Source organism: Astatotilapia calliptera, chromosome 10, assembly GCF_964374335.1.
Source record: "Astatotilapia calliptera chromosome 10, fAstCal68.1, whole genome shotgun sequence".
In the NCBI taxonomy this organism is placed as follows: domain Eukaryota; kingdom Metazoa; phylum Chordata; class Actinopteri; order Cichliformes; family Cichlidae; genus Astatotilapia; species Astatotilapia calliptera.
The window spans coordinates 7,173,560-7,194,553 of NC_137431.1; the positions used below are offsets into that span (position 1 = coordinate 7,173,560).

The window sequence follows — 20,994 nt, forward strand, 5'->3', positions numbered from 1 at the left end:
AGGACAATAGTAAACACATTGGATGAAAGAGGACAGCGATGGCTACGTTTTGAGGGTAAAATCATACCTGTAGAGCAAACGCTGCGGACACAGCAGCAGTTTTAAAAAAGATTTTAAGATTAATTTTTTTGCTCCTCTCACTCTAGCAGTTGAGCTGCCTCACTCTAGCCCCAACATTCCGTCCCATACACACCCATTATAAATTTTGAAACGGGTGAAAAAACATCATGAAACTTAAACTGGAACTGAAGAAAAAGTATAATAGATATTGAAAAGATATATACAAGTTGAATAGTTGAATGTCTTGTCTTCGTTTTAAAGTTTGAATGGTGGCTCTATGTCAATGTATGTGGAAGTAGTAAGAGTTTAAAAATGAGTAAGTTGAATGAGAATTTGAAGGGTCTCCCCATTGAAATACATGGGAAATTTTTGTTGAATAAAGTTGAATAAAATTAAAAATATAAATGTTAAAAATGAGAAAAATAGAAGCAATGTTGTCCAAAATAATAGGAATCTAACGGTGTTTGAATGGTTTTTCTAAGTTGAACGGTTTTGAAGGAGTAGGCTTTCAAAAAACGTACGGAAAAATAAAATATAATAATAATAAAGATTAGAATAACAATACTGTGAATGCTTTTCAAGCATTCACACTAATAATAAAGATTAGAATAACAATACTGTGAATGCTTTTCAAGCATTCACACTAATAATAACTAGAAAGTGCATTTTCTGAAGAAACTGCAGTGTGAATGCTTGAATCTGAATGTATGCATTGAAATGAAATAATTACTGAATTTAAGTTAAAAATTTTGAATGAGATTAAAAAAAAACCCCGAATTTAACCTGAAAACAAAAGTGCTGAACTGCTAAAAGCTGAAGGTTACACAGAAGAAGAAGTTGGAAAAAAGCTGAAAATGTTTTAATTGTAAATTAGAAAAACCTAAGAAATGAGAAAAGAACATTTAGAGTCAGAAAACATCTGAAAGAATATTAAAAGGTCATATTCTTTGAATCACTGAATGACTAAAATGTGATCCCTCCACTTGGATCCACACAGTTTAAAAAGTTTAAATGTCTGAGCTTTGAAAGACAAGATGTTGGAAAGAGAACAACGATGGCGACGTTTTGAGGGTAAAATGATGGCTGTAACACTGTGGACACAGCAGCAGTTGAAAGAGAAGTGCTTAAGATGAATCTTGGCAGAGTGGCAGGCAGAGCTCGTTAAGCAGGCAGGTGTGAGCTTGGTTGCTATAGTGACCGCACCCAAGGGCTCCATACACACGTACACAGACATGCACCTCACTTTTGCTGCTTAAAATGAACAGAAAAGTCAGGCCGAAACAAATCGCTCCCAAATGAAAAGTAAAAGTCGTATTGACAAAATTCTTTCACCGTGAGCGACAGCAATGTCTAGTCTACCAAATTCTCAGTTTTCATGCCTGTGGAGTTTATTATATGGACGTGGTGACAGTGGAAAGACACCATGCTCTTCTGATTTTCAAACGAACCTTCTGAGCCATTTTAACATTAGAGTCTATGGAAGAGTTGGAGGGAGGAGGCTGTGCATTGGTGACATTTATGAAAGAACCATAACACCTAGGACAATAGTAAACACATTGGATGAAAGAGGACAGCGATGGCTACGTTTTGAGGGTAAAATGGTGGCTGTAGAGCAAACGCTGTGGACACAGCAGCAGTTTTAAAAAATATTTTAAGATTAATTTTTTTGCTCCTCTCACTCTAGCAGTTGAGCTCTCTCACTCTAGCCCCAACATTCCGTCCCATACACACCCATTATAAACTCTGAAACGGGTGAAAAAACATCATGAAACTTAAACTGGAACTGAAGAAAAAGTATAATAGATATTGAAAAGATAAATACAAGTTGAATAGTTGAATGTCTTGTCTTCGTTTTAAAGTTTGAATGGTGGCTCTATGTCAATGTATGTGGAAGTAGTAAGAGTTTAAAAATGAGTAAGTTGAATGAGGATTTGAAGGGTCTCCCCATTGAAATACATTATAAATTTTTGTTGAAAAAAGTTGAATAAAATTAAAAATATAAATGTTAAAAATATGAAAAATAGAAGCAGTGTTGTCCAAAAGAATAGGAATCTAACGGTGTTTGAATGGTTTTTCTAAGTTGAACGGTTTTGAAGGAGTAGGCTTTCAAAAAACGTACGGAAAAATAATAAAATACTAGAAAGTGCATTTTCTGAAGAAACTGCAGTGTGAATGCTTGAATCTGAATGTATGCACTGAAATGAATTAATTGCTGAATTTTGAGTTAAAAATATTAAATGAAATTTTAAAAAAACAAACAAAAAACCCCCGAATTTAACCTGAAAACAAAGGTGCTGAACTGCTAAAAGCTGAAGGTTACACAGAAGAAGGAGTTGGAAAAAAACTGAAAATGTTTTAAATGTAAATTAGAAAACCCTAAGAAATGAGAAAAGAACATTTAGAGTCAGAAAACATCTGAATGAATATTAAAAGGTCATATTCTTTGAATCACTGAATGACTCAAATGTGATCCCTCCACTTTGATACACACAGTTTAAAAAGTTTAAATGCCTGAGCTTTGAAAGATACGGTGTTGGAAAGAGAACAATAATGGCGACAATTTGAGGGTAAAATGATGGCTGTAACACTGTGGACACAGCAGCAGTTGAAAGAGAAGTGCTTAAGATGAATCTTGGTACAGTGGCAGGCAGAGCTCGTTAAGCAGGCAGGTGTGAGCCTGGTTGCTATAGTGACCGCACCCAATGGCTCCATACACACGTACACAGACATGCGCCTCACTTTTGCTGCTTAAAATGAACAGAAAAGTCAGGCCGAAACAAATCGTTCCCAAATGAAAAGTAAAAGTCGTATTGACAAAATTCTTTCACCGTGAGCGACAGCAGCTTCTAGTCTACTGAATTCTCAGTTTTCATGCCTGTGGAGTTTATTATATGGACGTGGTGACAGTGGAAAGACACCATGCTCTTCTGATTTTCAAACGAACCTTCTGAGCCATTTTAACATTAGAGTCTATGGAAGAGTTGGAGGGAGGAGGCTGTGCATTGGTGACATTTACGAAAGAACCATAACACCTAGTACAATAGTAAACACATTGGATGAAAGAGGACAGCCATGGCTACGTTTTGAGGGTAAAATCATACCTGTAGAGCAAACGCTGCAGACACAGCAGCAGTTTTAAAAAAGATTTTAAGATTAATTTTTTTGCTCCTCTCACTCTAGCAGTTGAGCTGCCTCACTCTAGCCCCAACATTCCGTCCCATACACACCCATTATAAACTCTGAAACGGGTGAAAAAACATCATGAAACTTAAACTGGAACTGAAGAAAAAGTATAATAGATATTGAAAAGATAAATACAAGTTCAATAGTTGAATGTCTTGTCTTCGTTTTAAAGTTTGAATGGTGGCTCTATGTCAATGTATGTGGAAGTAGTAAGAGTTTAAAAATGAGTAAGTTGAATGAGAATTTGAAGGGTCTCCCCATTGAAATACATGGGAAATTTTTGTTGAATAAAGTTGAATAAAATTAAAAATATAAATGTTAAAAATGAGAAAAATACAAGCAACAGTGTCCAAAAGAATAGGAATCTAACGGTGTTTGAATGGTTTTTCTAAGTTGAATGGTTTTGAAGGAGTAGGCTTTCAAAAAACGTACGGAATAGATAATAATAATAAAATGGAATAATAAAGATTAGAAGAACAATACTGTGAATGCTTTTCAAGCATTCACACTAATAAAGATTAGAAGAACAATACTGTGAATGCTTTTCAAGCATTCACACTAATAATAAAGATTAGAAGAACAATACTGTGAATGCTTTTCAAGCATTCACACTAATAATAAAGATTACAACAACAATACTGTGAATGCTTTTCAAGCATTCACACTAAATAGAATAATAATAAAGATTCGAATAACAATACTGTGAATGCTTTTCAAGCATTCACACTAATAATAAAGATTAGAAGAACAATACTGTGAATGCTTTTCAAGCATTCACACTAATAACAATACTGTGAATGCTTTTCAAGCATTCACACTAAATATAATAATAAAGATTAGAATAACAATACTGTGAATGCTTTTCAAGCATTCACACTAATAAAATGGAATAATAAAGATTAGAAGAACAATACTGTGAATGCTTTTCAAGCATTCACACTAATTAGCATGTCTAATGTAGAACAGGATAAGAAACCAACCATCCTGTCGCTCCCATTGAATTGTATATAGCCTATTTAAAATCAAAAACTTAAAGTTGTCCATAGCCTACTGTTGTTACCATCAGCGGAGCAGGGAGAGGGTGGTTTTCCAGAAGCCCGGGTTCTCTAGCATATCGAGACTATCTCTCCACACCGTTACATATTCTATATGTACAGGTACGGCCCCCCTTGGTTGTGGCGTGTGGATACTTCTTTAAGACACTCCGGCTCACGTATAAAACAGCTGTGAGATGTGACACCAGTGATCGTTTGATCTCCACTTGTGTTGTGTGTGTGAGTGCCTTGAGAGTAGTGATGGTAAATTCGATTCTTTTTAATGAATCAGGTTTTTTGAGTCACTGAGTCAGTTGTCCAGAGAGTGCAAAAAATGTCCATTTTCACTCAAACTTAATTTGTTTCTCTTTTCATATATATACTACTGCTAAGATGAGTGATTGAAAAAGAAAAACAACTATTTTATAGAGCAAAAAAGAGCAAAAAAAATTAAGATTTCTAAAGGAACATTTATTTTATTTATTTTTATTTTATTTTATTAGTATTTTCTTCAAATGTGTCAAATATATATTTTCTCATCTAAATGTCCACTGAGTTGTGAGCCAGGGGTCAGTAATGCGCCTTAACATTGGTTGCCTACCAAGTAGCAAAAGAAGAAGTATAGCACTCAGTCGTTCATGCTACGATTCAGCACAGGAAGGGAGGGGGTGAGTAAGTGAGTCGTTCAAGCTATGATTCAGTACAGGAAGGGAGTGAGTCAGTGAGTGAGTCGTTCATGCTACGATTCAGCACAGCAAGGGAGGGGGTGAGTGAGTGAGTGATTCATTCATGCTACGATTCAGCACAGGAAAGGAGGGGGTGAGTAAGTTATCCGGTCGTTAAGTCTGACGTCACTAGCCGTGTCTGGGCCTAAACTCGCAGGTCCATATATCAAACGATCACTATGGCATTACTGAGAGTTGAAAAACTGTCTGTAAATGATCAGTGTTCTGCTCTACCAGGTGTAACAATTGAGTTTAACATCAACAGGTTAAATGTAATATATAAGTCACTTAGACAACCTAAACATGTTATTGTTGGGCTTTTTTCAGTGTTTTATTTGTTCACGAGTAAATTGGTTTGGTTATTAGATTAGATTAGATAAAATAAAACTTTATTAGTCCCCCGGGTGGGTATTTCACACAGCTGAATAAACGTCAAACAGAAAACTGATTAAACAGAAGTGTGAGACGGTCGAGAATTTCTGCCAGTGTCCTGTTATATTTTAGATAGCAAGGAGCAGACGGCCGAGTTTATTAAACTCCACCGAGACAGCGGTGACGCTAATCAGTATGCTAGCCCGTCCAATTTCCCCAGCCGTTTACTTCCGGCCTACCCGACCTTCTGAGGTCCCGGCGCACGTAGACCGCGAAGGCCAGGTCCTCAGGAGGATGCAGCCCATGAATTTGGACACGACCAATATAGCATGTCCTGACTGCGGGGTTTTGGAAACAAATTAAAACGTACAGCTCTGTTATCATTTCCAACATAAATGAAGACAGAAAACTAAACAGCAAGTGAGATAGAAGCTAGTGAGATAGAAGCTAGCGAGCTAGCGAGCTTCTATCTAAATACAATATAGCATGTCCTGACTGCGGGGCTTTGGAAACAAATTACAATGTACAGCTCTGTTATCACTTCCAGCATAAATGAAGACAGAAAACTAAACAGCAGTGACGTTTGTAGGGTTACTGAAGTTTGGCTAGCTGGTATGATGTGCTACGTGACTGCTAGCGACACAGCTATGTTAGCATAATATAAACAAGCTAACTTTTTTCCACTCGATAAAAGTTAACGTGAGTGGTCAGGAACAAATGTAATCGCATGGCAGGATGCTGTAAAAGGACCAAACTTCAGCCAGGAGAACAACTGAGATAATCCATCCACATAGGGTTGCCAACTCCCTGAAAAATAAATAAGGGACACCTCGTGGCCAGGGCCGGGCGACCCAGTTGTCTTCACCCTTCCCAGTGTGGTGAATTTTCTAGCTCTTTTTTTGTGTGTGAAATTATTTTTTTAACCATTTGACTTGAAGTTGATTTAAGTAGATGCATATTCTATTCTTTGTGATATGAACACATGTGAAACAAATGATCATTTAGCCATTTATTTTTAGCTCAAAATGACAACATTAACACAATAAAACAGGTCTCTTTCTTAAACAGAAGCCTGTCATGCTTAACTTTTGAGAATATAAGTAAATCTTTCTTTAAAAGAACTCTGTCCTGCTTAACTTAAAATAATAGAAAACAATAGAAAGAAAAATATTCTTGTAACAGTGCACATTTAGTGCATTTAGTACAATTGGCTTCAGTTGAGGTATTATTTCAGCTTTTCTAATGCTAATCAGCTGCTCCTGTTTGAAAACCCGCTTGTTCCCATGATTACGCATCATAACTCATCATCATTATTCATCTATGTATTATTTTTATGTATTAGTCATCAATTTGTTGTAATCATCTATCCTTGCAGTTGTTTATTACACAAAATAAGTTATATTATCGCACTTCTGGCCACATAGCGCTGATATTCACTGCACATGCCCATATTAACTTTTTCCAGCCAGGTGTTTTCCTTTTCCCATTCTTCCCTTTCTCTGAGGGGAACAAACATTGCTGCTCTAATGCTGGGCTTACACTGTGTGGTTTTAGGCCCATTTTGAGCCGATTTTTGAGTGATCGGACTGATTTTGGCCTTCATCGTGCGTCGTGTAGTATACGTGGGGTAACGAGAAGTGATTAACACCTCACGACCAGCTCCCGATCATCAATCGCTCGTGAGGGTGTCACCACAGGCGCTCACACTGCTCACGCGCAAACACGTAAACGTCGGTGAAAAAGACGGAGCAGCATGGCACTGCAGCGTGTGATCTGGACACAAGCGATGGAGGCACAACTTGTAGAACTTTGGAAAGCTCATCCGAGCCTTTTCCATGTGGCATCACAAAATTATCATGACCACAACAACCGTGAAAATAGTTGGATTTACATTGCTGCTCAATCACAGCTGCCTGATCAGTGTTTTTCATTAGCAATTTAGCAAAGTTGATGGTGGTGGTGGTGTGTCTGTGTGAGTGAAAGACAGAGAGAGCGATCGACAGATTTTCTGTTATAACCTTCATTTTATGGAGGCACAGTGTGAGCCCTCAGGTCGCATCAGAGCATCGGGCGGTATAGTGTGAGACCCTGCATCGTGATCTACCAACTTCTAACCCCTGCGAGTCAATCGTGCAGTTTGAGCAGGAGCTGAATAACGCGACTGAAAAAATCGCACAGTGTCTGCCCAGCATTTGGTGTACTGTCATCCGAGACTTGCACTGCAGTGTCGGCGTTTGTTTCCCTGTTGGCCTTGCTTGTTGTTGTGGTCATCTGTTGTCTTCCGGTATTTTCTCCGCAAGCGACCTTTCCTCGACCAATGAGATGAGCGGTAATCTGAATTGTTATACTCGAATTGTCATAAGTGTGCTGTCAGCTCATTGGTCACAAAGCAGGAGAGGGGCTGAGAATTATGTTTTCAAACAAAGTGTTAATTCCATTAAAAGTTATAGACTACTTTTGATTCTCACTGTATTACGGGACAAAGTGCGTCCCTTATTAGCTCAATACGGGACGTGTACTTTTGTTTCTAAATACCGGACGATTCCGTATTTTAAGGGACGATTGGCTACATCCACAATACGAGGTTAGTCATTCATATACTGCTGCATGGGCTGGACTGTAGTTACATCCTAAGGTTTTTGTTACAGGAAAAATGATTCTATGTTTCTTTACCTTCTTTTAAATGTACAAAGATGCCCTTTGTCTATGGTTAGATTAGTTTAGAATTATCCTTTTAGACTTTCCCAGCAAAGACATATTGTTTTGGGACATATTGTTTTAGATTGTTTTATCTCTCACAGCTTTCTCCCAGCTCTCTGCTGACGAGACTAGCGCCACATATGGAGTTGTTTATTTTATCTGTTTATTATTTTCTTATCCTGTTCTCACTGTCTCTGTGATTTGTGCCTATAAAAATGCCAAGCCTCTGTTCATGGGTGTGAGTTGTTCTCAGCAGCTCACCCGTGTACACGTTTAGCAAAGAAAGTAACTTTGTCTCATTGTGTCTTTATTTCTCCTGGGTTTTTTACAGAGTTTTCTCCCAACAGTTTTAAAAACTGAGCTTAAATAAATGATTAGCAGTAATAAAAGGCGAGGGAGGTCAACAGTGATCACTGACTTTTTTAGGAGCTTTTTGAGATTAAATAGAAGAAAATACAAAACATTAAACATGTTAACAACACAAAAGCCATATTAAACGCAGACTACTTTAGGCCCGGAAGTAGGATTCGTCACGTCATCACTTAATGACCGGATTCGCTTACTCAACGATTTCACACAGTAAGGGAGGGGGTGAACTCAAATGTGTTGTTAGCAAGTTAGCAGAGCGATGCCACTGTGAACTGAGGAGCTATTGTCTTGATGTGAGTTTTCTACTCAGGGTTTTTTCTTTCAGTTCAGAGCAGAAATGTTTCTGTTAGGAAACTGGCTGTTGCTCCCCCCCCCAAACACAATTTTAATTATAAGCTAGATATATTTCTACTAATGAAATTAGTTTGCTAACAGCAACAGGGATGAGTCAGTGAATGAGTCAGTTGGGCTTGTTTACGAGTCAGTAAAGTGATTCTCGAGTATTGAACGATTCATTCATGATTCACACATCACTACTTGAGAGTGCTGTATGTATGTGCGTCCGTCAAGAGCCTGTTTCGGCAGCCTCCGTGGGCACTTCCTCTCCCCTGGTATTCCCCTGGTATCCCCTTAGCTGGCCCTTAGCTTTCCCTTTGGTTGGTCTCCCTTCCCTGGCTTATCGCCTCGAAAAACAGCCATATTCGCCGGTCAGACCACGCTGTGCAGCTGCCGGTGATCTGGGAATCCATCAAAACTGGCAAACCATCCTACCCGTTCTTTCTGCGCATGCGCAAAACACGAAATTAAGTGGCAAACCGTCCTACCTTTGTTAATAAGAGCTAGAAACATACGCTGACGGGTAAAATTAAGTGCCAAACCATGCTACCTTTGTGAATTTTACCTAAAAGCATACTTTAACGGGTAAAATGAAGTGGCAAACCGTCCTGGCTTTATGAACATGAGCTACAAGCATACTCTGATGGGCAAAGTTAAGTGGCAAACCGTCATACATACTTAAATTTGTGGTGGAATTACTCTGTGACTGCAGAAATGTGCATAAACTACTTACGGTAGGATGTTTTGCCAAAGTAGGATGGTTTGTCACAGTGGCTAGGTGAGCAAACACAGCAGCGGCACAGCTTCAGCGTTAATGCATACACTGTCGCCTGGGTACTTTGCAGTAGGGCTGGGTATCGTCACTGATTTCTAGAATCGATTCGATTCCGATTCACAAGGTCCCGAATCGATTCGATCCACGATTTGATTCGATTTAAATCTGGGAAATTTTGCCTTAGACAGTCAGAAATATTATAATTCAGATCAGTACATTTACATATTTTTGTATCTATAAAAAGGAAGCTGACACTTTCCAGACTTTTTCAAAGGTGTAAGCATCACAGCAGATGCCTTTGTGTCAAAGTAGCTGAAGATAAAACACAGAAAAACATGAAGGTGATTTTCCTGGCCTGGGATTTTATAAAAATATTCTGCAGTACATCAAAAACGAAAGAAAACCATTAATCAACATATGAACATTACCTCTGAAGTTACAGCGGTTTTATTAGAGACACGGCTAAGCGTTTTGCATTTTGCATAATTTTAAAAAGTTTACATTTGTTCAGTAGCCTATTGAACAGCAGAAATTAGGCTTTCTTTTCAGAAGTAAGTAGGTGTTGCGCTCTAAAAGAAGTTATAAAATGTACATTTTTCTGTATTGTTGGGAAAATCTTTAAAGACTATTCTTATTTAATTGTGTTTTGTTTTTGGACACATTTCTAGTTAATTTTTGTAGTTTACTGGCTCCAGGAGGTCAGAGTTCAGACGTGTGATGTCATCAGTAAGCGCAGAAAAAAAACAGTGTCTGAGACGTGAGGAAGCGATGTTTTGCTGATGATACGCTATGCTTCCTGTAAACTCCAAACCTGAACTGAGGAGAATAAAGTTGCAAAAAAGCAGAATGGAGTCATGTCTCTCTGAGGGTGCAACATAATCTTGGTGTTTCCGCCCGGTTTGGAGTTTATACCGCAAAGAAGGACGAGCTACAGACTAGCCTTGCTCACTACCCCCCACCTGAACTCGTATGGCAGTGCCATCCCTCCGAGAAAAGGTAGTGAAGGTAAAAGTTTTTCGTCATGTCTAAAGTACAGCAGATGTTTCCTGATTGGGAGCAACTTCTTGAGGAGATAGAGGAAAAGTTACTTACACTGCTAGCACCGGATTTGAATGAGATTTGTGCTGCCCTCAGTTTAGCCGTGGATGAAAGTGAAAAAGACTTACCTCGTAAACTGAGGCGGCGTATTCTCCAGTACTTAGAGGGAGAGGATGTTACTGCACGAGACGATGAAGGAATGTCTTTGTTGTTGGAATTAGATGACAAAATTAATGAAGTGAAGCAAAAGAGATGCAAAAGTAATGCCCCGTTTCTCATCTGAAGGCCTTTTGTACACTCACTGTACCGACGGGATCTGAAAATAATGGGACAAATTGGAGAACCAAACCAAAAGGACAAATTAACATACACTAGCTTGGAAAGACAAATCCAGAGGGCATTGAAGAGGGGATATGATGAAGGAGAAATTGTTGAAGCCATCATTCAAGCTATAACCCCAGGAACAAAACTGAAAAGCTACCTTGAGAGTAGAGTAGACTTTGCAAGCTCTCAGGCAAATATTATGGACTCATTACATTGAGAAAGATGCCACAGAGTTGTATCACTCGCTCACACGTGCTGTACAGGAGCCAAAAGAAACTCCAATCCAGTTTTTGATGCGAGCATTGGATTTGAGACAACAACTTGTTCTTGCTTCAGAGAGAGTTAAGTCTGGTTTAAAGTACAGTTCGGAGCTCATCCAAAATCAGTTTCTCCAGACAGTACTCACTGGCCTCCATGATGACACCATCCGAGCTGATGTGAAGCTATATCTGCAAAATCCTAAAATCACAGATGAGGTTCTTCTGGAAAAAATGACAGCGGCATACAGTCCGGAAATGGAAAGAAAGAATAAACTGTCAGCTGCATCAAGAGCAAAGATGATCAAAGTTGCAGCAGTAAGTGGGGAAGATCAAGAGGTGGAGAAAGAAAGCAGTATGCACACATCAGACAGTATGAACAAGCAAGGTGGAGTGGTCAAACGAGACACATTAATGGATAAAGTTGATCAAGGCAACAAGGCTATATGTGAGGCTCTGCAGAACCTCACCACTCACATTGCCAGCCTCTAGCAGACCATTAAGCCTCAGCACATGAGAATGGCCGAACCACCTGACCGGAAATACCAATCACAGCCTAGGAGCACAAACGTTAGACAGTGCCAGCAGTGTCAATCATCCAATACAGGAAACAAATGTGACCACTGTTACAAATGTGAATGAATGTGTGGCAGTACGGAACACTGGGCAGCAGGTTGTCGTAGGAAAAAGTGCTCAGCTAATTCAAGTAAGATCGAAATCATACTTAACCCTGAAGGGGAGAAGCACCAAACCGACCCATTCAGCCTCAAAGCACCCCTCACTGGTAAACAACAACAAATGGCGAGCTGGTAGGCAAAAGATGCCAGGTCTATGGCTTCTTAGGAGGTGTGGACACCACAATATTGTGGGATACCGGCTCACAAGTATCGATAGTGGGGACGAATTGGAGAAAGAAACACCTGCCTGATGCTGAAATGAGGTCAGTGGAAGACTGAGTTCAGCCTGTCCAAAAATGCTGTGGCTGGGATGACCAACAGGCCAATCCAAGTTCCAATCCTAGTCGCCAGTGGTGACATTGAATGCCCCATCATCGGCTTTAATGTGATAGAAGAATTAGCTTTGAGAGATTACACCAGTGAAGACTGTATCCCCCCAGGGCATATGCTGGACAGATTGTGCTCAGCATTTGAGGTGGGGCACAAAACTGCAAGAGCTGTCGTGTCTGTCCTAAAGAAACAAACGCCTGACAGCCATCCCCACATAGCCCGAGTAGGAAGGCGACTTGTGACCATCCCAAAGCGTAACATGATGACAGTGCAATGGTGGAGTGCAGTGGTTTGCTAAATAAGAGTGTGTTGAGTGGGTCACATGCAGTGTTGGAGCCGAACTGTGAGACACCATGGCCAGCAGGCCTAGTTGTTAGAGAACAGCTAATTCAGCTCCCCTCAGAAGGTGATGCTAAAGTTGCAGTGACTGTGGAAAATATGACTGACCATTATATCACCCTCTGTGGTCGCACTACACTGGGGTGGCTGCACAATGTTGATGCTATCTACATGCCACAGCTAAAATGTATGGAGGGTGAGCTTTCTAAGACATCAGACGGAAGTACTTCCTTACCCACAGTGCAGTCCAGTCAGACAACAAAAACTGAGCCCTGGGACCCACCAGTGGATTTGAGCCATCTGACAAGTGACCAACAGCAGCAGGTAAAACAGATGCTGAGGGAGGAATGCAATGTTTTTGCAAAAGATGACTGGGACACGGGATGCATTAAAGATCAAGAGCTGGAGATACAGCTAAAAGACAAATTGCCTGTGCAAAAGACATAGAATGCAATCCCCAGACACCTTTATCAGGAGGTAAAAGCACACATACAAGACTTACTCAATCGGGGCTGGATCCAAAAATCTTGTTCTTCATATTCTTCGCCTGTGGTATGCGTCAGGAGGAAAGATGGTGGCCTTCGCCTGTGTGTAGACTATAGGCTCCTGAATGCAAAGACACTGCCCGAGAGACATCCCATCCCGAGAATACAGGAGGTCCTGGAAAACCTTGGGGCAACTCCTGGTTCACAGTATTGGACCAGGGAAAGGCTTATCACCAGGGTTTCATGAGTGAGAACAGCAGACCCTGTACTGCATTTATAACACCATGGGGACTCTATGAGTGGGTGAGGGTCCCATTCGGCCTTACTAATGCCCCAGCAGCATTCCAGCGCTACATGGAGGGATGCCTGGGAGACCTCAGGGATGAAATGTGTGTCCCATATTTGGATGATGTACTCGTCTTTAGCTCAAGCTTCGAACAACACATCCAAAATGTGAGGAGAGTGCTACAGCGACAAAGAGAATGTGGTATCAAATTAAGGCCACAGAAGTGTGACTTTTTCAAATGTGAAGTCTGCTGTGTGGGGCGAGTGGTTTCAGCAGAGGGATACAAGATGAACCCCAAAGAAGTTGAAGCAGTGCAAGCACTGAAACAGGAGAAACCATCGACCGTGAGAGAGGTGAGAAAGTTAATGGGTTTCCTTAGCTACTACAGACCCTACATACAGGACTTCTCAAGGACAGCCAAACCTCTCTATGAACTCTTAGCAAAGCCTAAGTCTGAACACAAGCAGCGTGGAAAGAGTAGGGAGTGCCACCGCAAATCTGCCCAGCTGCCACCATCCCATCCAATCCAGTGGATGACAGTTCACCAAGAGACATTGGACAAAATAGTAAACCAGCTGAAAAACCCACCAATCATGGCATATCCAGATCTAGAGAAGCCATTTGTTCTTCATGTAGATGCCTCTGAGGATGGTTTGGGTGCAGTCTTGTACCAGCGTCAAGGGACTGCCCTGAGAGTCATAGGCTATGGATCATGGACACTGACAGCTGCAGAAAAAAACTACAAGCTACATTCAGGCAAGCTGGAATTCCTGGCACTGAAATGGGCCATAACAGAATGCTTTCGTGATTATCTGTTTCATGCGCCTCATTTTTCTGTGTACAGTGACAATAACCCGCTGACATACGTCATGAAGTCAGCGAAACTTAATGCAGCTGGACACCGCTGGGTGGCGGAGTTGGCAGATTATCGGTTCACTCTTAAGTACAGGCCAGGGGCAGCGAATCGAGATGCAGATTTCTTATCAAGAAGAGGAAAGCCCATTGAAGACATCATGCAGGAATGCACAGAGGAATGTCAGCAAGATGCCATTGAATGTATTGGGAAAGCCCTATAGAGAGAGAAAACAGGAGAAATGAACTGGATCTCAGCTGTCACCTGTAATGTCAACGCGCTGCCAGAGGGATGCATCGTCTCAGAACCAATTCAGCCGTTTGCAGTTGATGACATCAGAGACTCCCAGGATGCAGACATAGCCATAAACCACGTTTTGTCCCTGAAAAGAACACACACCTACCTGAAGCATAAAGAAAAGATGGCGGAGAGTGAGGCAGTTAGGTACCTTCTTCGGCAGTGGCCCCATTTCCAGATTGATGGAGATGGCATTCTGAGGCGTGAGACCACCAGGAGAAAGCAGTTAGTTGTTCCTGACTCATTAAAGCCCATGGTCTATAAACATCTACATGAGACATGGGACATTTAGGAGCAGACAGGATGGTTGCTCTCGCCAGGGAACGCTTCTTCTGGCCTAAAATGAGGCAGGAAATGGAGCACTATGTCGCTCAGGTGTGTCGCTGTATAAAGAAGAAGAAGCCTAACAGAATAACCAGAACACCAATTCAGAGCATTGAAACCTCTGCGCCGTTTGAGATGATATCCATTGACTATCTGCATTTGGACAAGTGCACAGGAGGTAAAGAATACATACTCGTAGTTGTGGATCATTTCACCAAATATGCCCAGGCATATCAGGGGCGGAGCATGGGGGTGGCTTACTGGGCTTAAGCCCGGGTTGTTTTGTCAGAAGCCCGGGGTCTTTTGGAGTGTAATTTTTTCATAGTTAGATGTCTGGCTGACAACTGTATAAAAGAAAAAGTACACACAATATTCGAAGCACATAGTGCACACTGTGGGAATTTACGACTGTGCGTGAATCCCCCCTGATATTGGTATGATCCGAGCTCAGGCACTAAGAGACTGAGCGAGGGGGCGGGGCAGCTGCCGCCTGTGTGTGCGCTGTTGGAGAAACGGAGCCAGCCATACTAAGGAGAGCTTAAGTTTGAGCAGGTACCAAAGCAAATCATTCATACCGTACAAATAATGTAAATATGACGGTGAATCACGAAAGATTGATATCAAACTGATCACTTGACCAATATTACGTTACTTGCTCTTCAGGTGAATCAACAAATGGCGAAATGAAAAGCCGAACAAATGCTATTTTTTTAGAGAGTCTTAGCTTACATGTGTTTATTTCATATTTTCAGTTCTTACCCTCCCCGACTAAATCGGTTTCAGTTATGTACTGAAATATAAGAATGGACATTAGAGGGTTCTTTCAAAGAAAAAACTCAGGTAAATGTTATTTTATATATTATGCTTTGTATGTTGTTCAGTATATTTCTATGCAAAACAAGAGGGATTTCAGTACATAGCAGGATATTCACATTTGTAACCAGATATTTACATACACTTTAGGGAGAAAACATAAAACATTTTTACTGTACAACATCAATTTAGAGTAAACTTTTGTTTTAGATAAATATTGAAATATCTTTTGAATTAGTTAAATGTCAGAATAAAGAGAGACAGAGCTGTCTATTTTTTATCACTTTGATCAAATTTAGGAGTACATATACACTAAGTTTGTTAATTAATAAGAAAACTCCAGACGATTCCATTCTGAGCTGAAGAAGCTTCTGATAGGTTAGTAGAGTCCATGTGAGTAAATTGGTGGCACAGCTGTGGATGCATATAAGGCAAAACACAGAGCCTGTTTCTTTGAAATGGGAAAATTAAGAGATGTCAACCAAAACACCAGGAAAAGAATTGTGGAGCTCCATAAGTGTGGCTCAAGTTTGAATACAATTTGGTGCCATTTGCAATTAAGAAATACAGATAGTTTCTCTCTTTACTCTTAAAGTTAACAAACATGTTTTTTATATTTATCAATCTAAAAAAATAAACATTTAGTCTGATTTGATCTTACAATTAAAAAAGTGTTTGTGTTTTGATCTGAAGAGTATGTAAATATCTGGTTTCAACTGTATATTTGATGATTGTCAGCACAAAGAGGGAGAGAGAGGGAGAGAGAGGAACAGAGAGGGAGATGGAGAATGAGGACAGAACAGAGATGAACAAGAGCAGGTGAGACACACATGTTAGTCAAATGGTTGTTTACCAAAAGTATCACCATATCATAGGTCCTCATGTATCTCATACCTAGTGTTTCTTTTTAGGTTTGTTATTTTTCAAATTCTATATTTATTAAGTTATGCAGGCTTGTTTGCACAACAAGGCTAAATAATTATATAAACTTTTCTCAATCTAAATAGTGGACTTTGGTAGAATTAAAAAAATAAGTGTAGTGCAGGTCTATGATGATTTTTAGTGCTACTATCATCTAGTTCTGATTGTGGCTCTGTCTTTGTTAAATCCTAAGTAGTCCTGATTTCGAACTGTTGTAGCCCTGTTTTAATTCCGGATCAGTTTTGGGTCTGGTTGAATTGGGGTTTAGTCCTCGTGTCTTGATACAGCCCCGACTTTATTCTGCCTTGCTGCTTAATTAAAAAACTAGTTTAAGGTGTCCTGCACATGTGATATATATTTTTCCCTATATGAAGTCATTCTTTTTTGAACAAAACTCAAAACAGAGCCTATTAATCTTTCAGTCATTTCTAACCCCCCCCCCCCAAAAAAAAAAAAATCCCCCTTTAGGGCTAAGCCCCGGGTGTTTCAAATGTCTGGCTCCGCCTCTGAGGCATATGCGACAAGGGACAAGTCTGGGAAGACTGCGGCAAGAAAGCTCTTTGATGACTTTATCATGCGCTTCTGTTTCCCCATCCAAAATACACCATGACCAGGGGAAAGAATTTGAGAACAATCTTTTCCGCAAGCTTCAAGGCTACTGTGGTATCAGCCATTCTCGTACCTCCCCGTACCACCCACAGGCCAATCCTGCAGAGCGCTTCAATAGGACACTCCTAGGTATGCTCCGGACTAGGGCTGGGCGATATGGCCTAAAATCAATATCACGATAAATTGAGCAGTTAACCTCGATAACGATAAATGGACGATAACCACCCCAAGTGCCAAAAAAACAAACGTTTTTTTTTTTCCATTTGATGGGGCTGTGGCAGGCAGCATAGTTCCTCCAGTTATTTTGATAATATTATTCCCCCTAGACCTATTCATTGCAATTATATTATTACCACTTTAAAGGACTGTAAAATGTCACTGAAAATAAATGAAGACAATAGTAGTAAGTACTTTTAGTGGTTAAGATTTATTAACTGAACAAAATAAAAAGTGTAGGATACAATATGTAACCATGCTCTCTAAAAAATGTGTATCCCTTGTAAACAAAATAGTTTAATAATAAATATGTTTCACATTGGCTATTCACAAAGTAAACAATGATTGTGCAAATGTAATGCCATCATGGACAAAGGCCTATCTCTGCTAAGGCCTTGAGGTAGTATAACTTAGAGGGTTCTTTCAAAGAAAAAATTCAGGTAAATGTTATTTTATATATTATGCTTTGTATGTTGTTCAGTATATTTCTATGCAAAACAAGAGGGATTTCAGTACATAGCAGGATATTCACATTTGTAACCAGATATTTACATACACTTTAGGGAGAAAACATAAAACATTTTTACTGTACAACATCAATTTAGAGTAAACTTTTGTTTTAGATAAATATTGAAATATCTTTTGAATTAGTTAAATGTCAGAATAAAGAGAGACAGAGCTGTCTATTTTTTATAATATTATTCCCCCTAGACCTATTCATTGCAATTATATTATTACCACTTTAAAGGACTGTAAAATGTCACTGAAAATAAATGAAGACAATAGTAGTAAGTACTTTTAGTACAAGCAAAAACACACACATGCAAACATTAAGAATAGGAAAAATTGTTGTAGTCATTTAACTGCCATGTAAACCTCCACTGACCACAGAACTTTTTCAGGGGAAAAACTGAACTAAACTAGAAAAAATAAAATGAAGTATTCCTCATCAGATTTTAGCTACTAAAAATATTACATTTACCTTTATTGGATGTACTTGAATGCAACAATAACACTTCTCACTTCTACCAAAATTTGAAAAATTACAAAGGGACTGCCAAGTTATAAAAAAAAGTCTTGAAAATAAAAACTGAAAAAAGGCATAAATTTTAAATATCTATCCAAATCTTCACACCCAACATCACCCCAATTCATGGTCTAATTCTCAAATAAAGCAAGCAAAATAAAGTAAGAATTAAATAAGACCTCTCAGACCATATTTACAAAATTAAAAAGGGTTGGCACAGTAATAAAACATTTTAAAAATCATGTATTTTGCTACATTTCACAGCACAACATGATCAACACTGGCTCACAATACCTTTATTGTATTTACCTTTATTCTGTAAAAACTTTCTGGATACACTGCTGCTCAGCAGTCTTAAGTATTTTTATGCCTATATAAACATTATTCAAACATTAATACTTTCAATTTTGAATATGACGCACAGAATTAAAGTCACTTTAAAACACACCAGATGTCACCACCCAAATATATTAAGATGTACACACTTACCGATTGCCAGGTGCAGCCTGTGCCCAAAACTTTGCACCCATGTCCATTTATTGAGCTTGACAGCTTTCACAATATTTGGGCCGTTGTCAGTTGTTATAGCAACAAGGTCCTCTTCACTGATGTCCCATGCAGACAGCATCGCTCTCAACCCCTGTCCAACCATCTCCCCCGTGTGATCAGATGGAAAATAGGCCGTCTCGAGCACTCTGGTACGCAGCTCCCATTTGTTGTCGATGTAATGAACTGTGAGACTAATATACGGCTCCATTGTACGGCTGGACCAGAGATCGGATGTGGCTGCAACGTGCTTAACGTATCTCAATTCAGCAGCAACCTTTTCCCTCTCTGTGCTGTACATGCTGGGAATGATAGTTTTTGAAAAATATTTTCGTGATGGGAGTTCGTATCTCTTGTCAATTATTTTCATGAAGTGTCTGAACCCGTTGCGTTCCACTGTAGCAATAGGAGCCATGTCTTTTGCTATGTGGTAGCCTATAGCATTTGTGATTTCTTGCCATCTTTTTGAAGTTCGCTCATATAGTTGAGTACTAGCAAATGCTTCGGTTATTGACCGCTGCCTGGTGGAGGAAGACGTTTTTGCTGGTCCTCCTACTCTCTTCTCGCTTTGAGCTTTTTTTATGTCTTCGAATTGAATCACATGGTTGTGCTGCAGGTGGTGGAAGAGGTTGGTTGTGTTACCTTGACTTGACGCAACAGTCTTTTTGCAGTTTACATTTAACAATTTTTTGATCAATATCATCCTTGTTGAATCCAAAATGTTGCCAAACGATTGATGATGCATTTTTTTTGTTAACAAGCGTCTCCTCTTCCTCCTCCACCAGCTCTACCTCCGTCGCTGCTGCTTCAACATTTAAATCGTCCTCCATTTGTTCACCCGTGTCTCGTCTTGTTACAGGTAGTAGAGTCATGTGACTCCACGCTGTCAAGTCTGTAACATAGCACAGCGTCTTAAAGGAACATGAACATCGCCAACCTGCACATGCCTTTTCTTTTTTTTTTTTAAATACCGAATTTACCGACATGGGCAAAATGACGTTGATGAGAGTCATAAATTTCGGTAACGATAAATTTTTGATATATCGCCCAGCCCTACTCCGGACACTTGATGAAAATCAGAAGTCAAGATGGAAAGACCATTTGAACAAAGTAGTTCATGCCTACAACTCGACTGTGCACGAAGCAACAGGATTTTCTCCATTCTTCCTTCTCTTTGGCTGTGAACCAACCTTGCCTATTGACCTGCTCTTCCCAAAAAGAGAAGAAGAGAAGAGTCAATCACACATTGGCTATGCAGAGAAATGGAGAGGAGTTATGCAAGAGGCCTATGCAATTGCGAGGCAGAACATGAGAAAGAGTGCAAGAAGGGGACAGAAAAACTTCAATCAACGTGCATGGAGCTCTATGCTTCAGCCAGGTGACCATGTCTTGGTGAGAAATCTCACACCCAGAGGAGGTCCTGGGAAACTGTGCAGCTATTGAGAGGATATGATTCATGTCATCACCAAAAGGAAAGGTCCGGATAGTCCAGTGTACGTGGTTGAGCCATTGCAGGGGACAGGAAGAAGACGAGTGTTACACCGTAACCTACTGTTGCCATGTCCTTACCTGGTTGACGAGTCTGGGGTGTGCGAAAGCAGCCTGAAAGACATCATGAGACCAAGCCCGATACTGACCAAACAGACACAGGCAGTTCTAGTGAAGACAACTGTCACATGTGGACAGCACTCAGATATGCCGATCTACCCCTCAACCCAGAAGCAGAGGATTTCTGCCCCCGGAGTGAAGCACTCGGAGAGAAGTCTGAGCCTGCTTTCAGAGCAGAGGGGCATCCTGAAGAGGAACAGGTGGAGGAGAGACGCAGTTTGGAGGAGGAGGTTGAAGCTCCAGCTGTTGGACCCGAGAGTGAGCAGAGTGATGCTGAGACATGGAGGCACAAGCCAAAGAGAATGAGACAGCCCCGGCGTGTCTACACATATGAAAAACTAGGCCAGCCAACCGTCCAGCAATGGAGCGCATGCCCTGTCAGTGTGAACAGCCCTTCAAGTGCCATCCATCATTCCTCTGTCCCACCATCATTCATGTATCCTTTACAGTATGAATAGATAAAACAGAAAACACAGAGTCAATTTCACAA

The 20,994-nt window shown here is 40.2% G+C and overlaps 1 protein-coding gene across 1 annotated transcript in view; it reads right to left on the bottom strand.

Moving 5' to 3' along the window:
• The window catches only part of alcama (activated leukocyte cell adhesion molecule a), a 176,927-nt gene that overhangs the window by 107,296 nt on the left and 48,637 nt on the right, over positions 1–20,994 (bottom strand). The window lies entirely within an intron of this gene.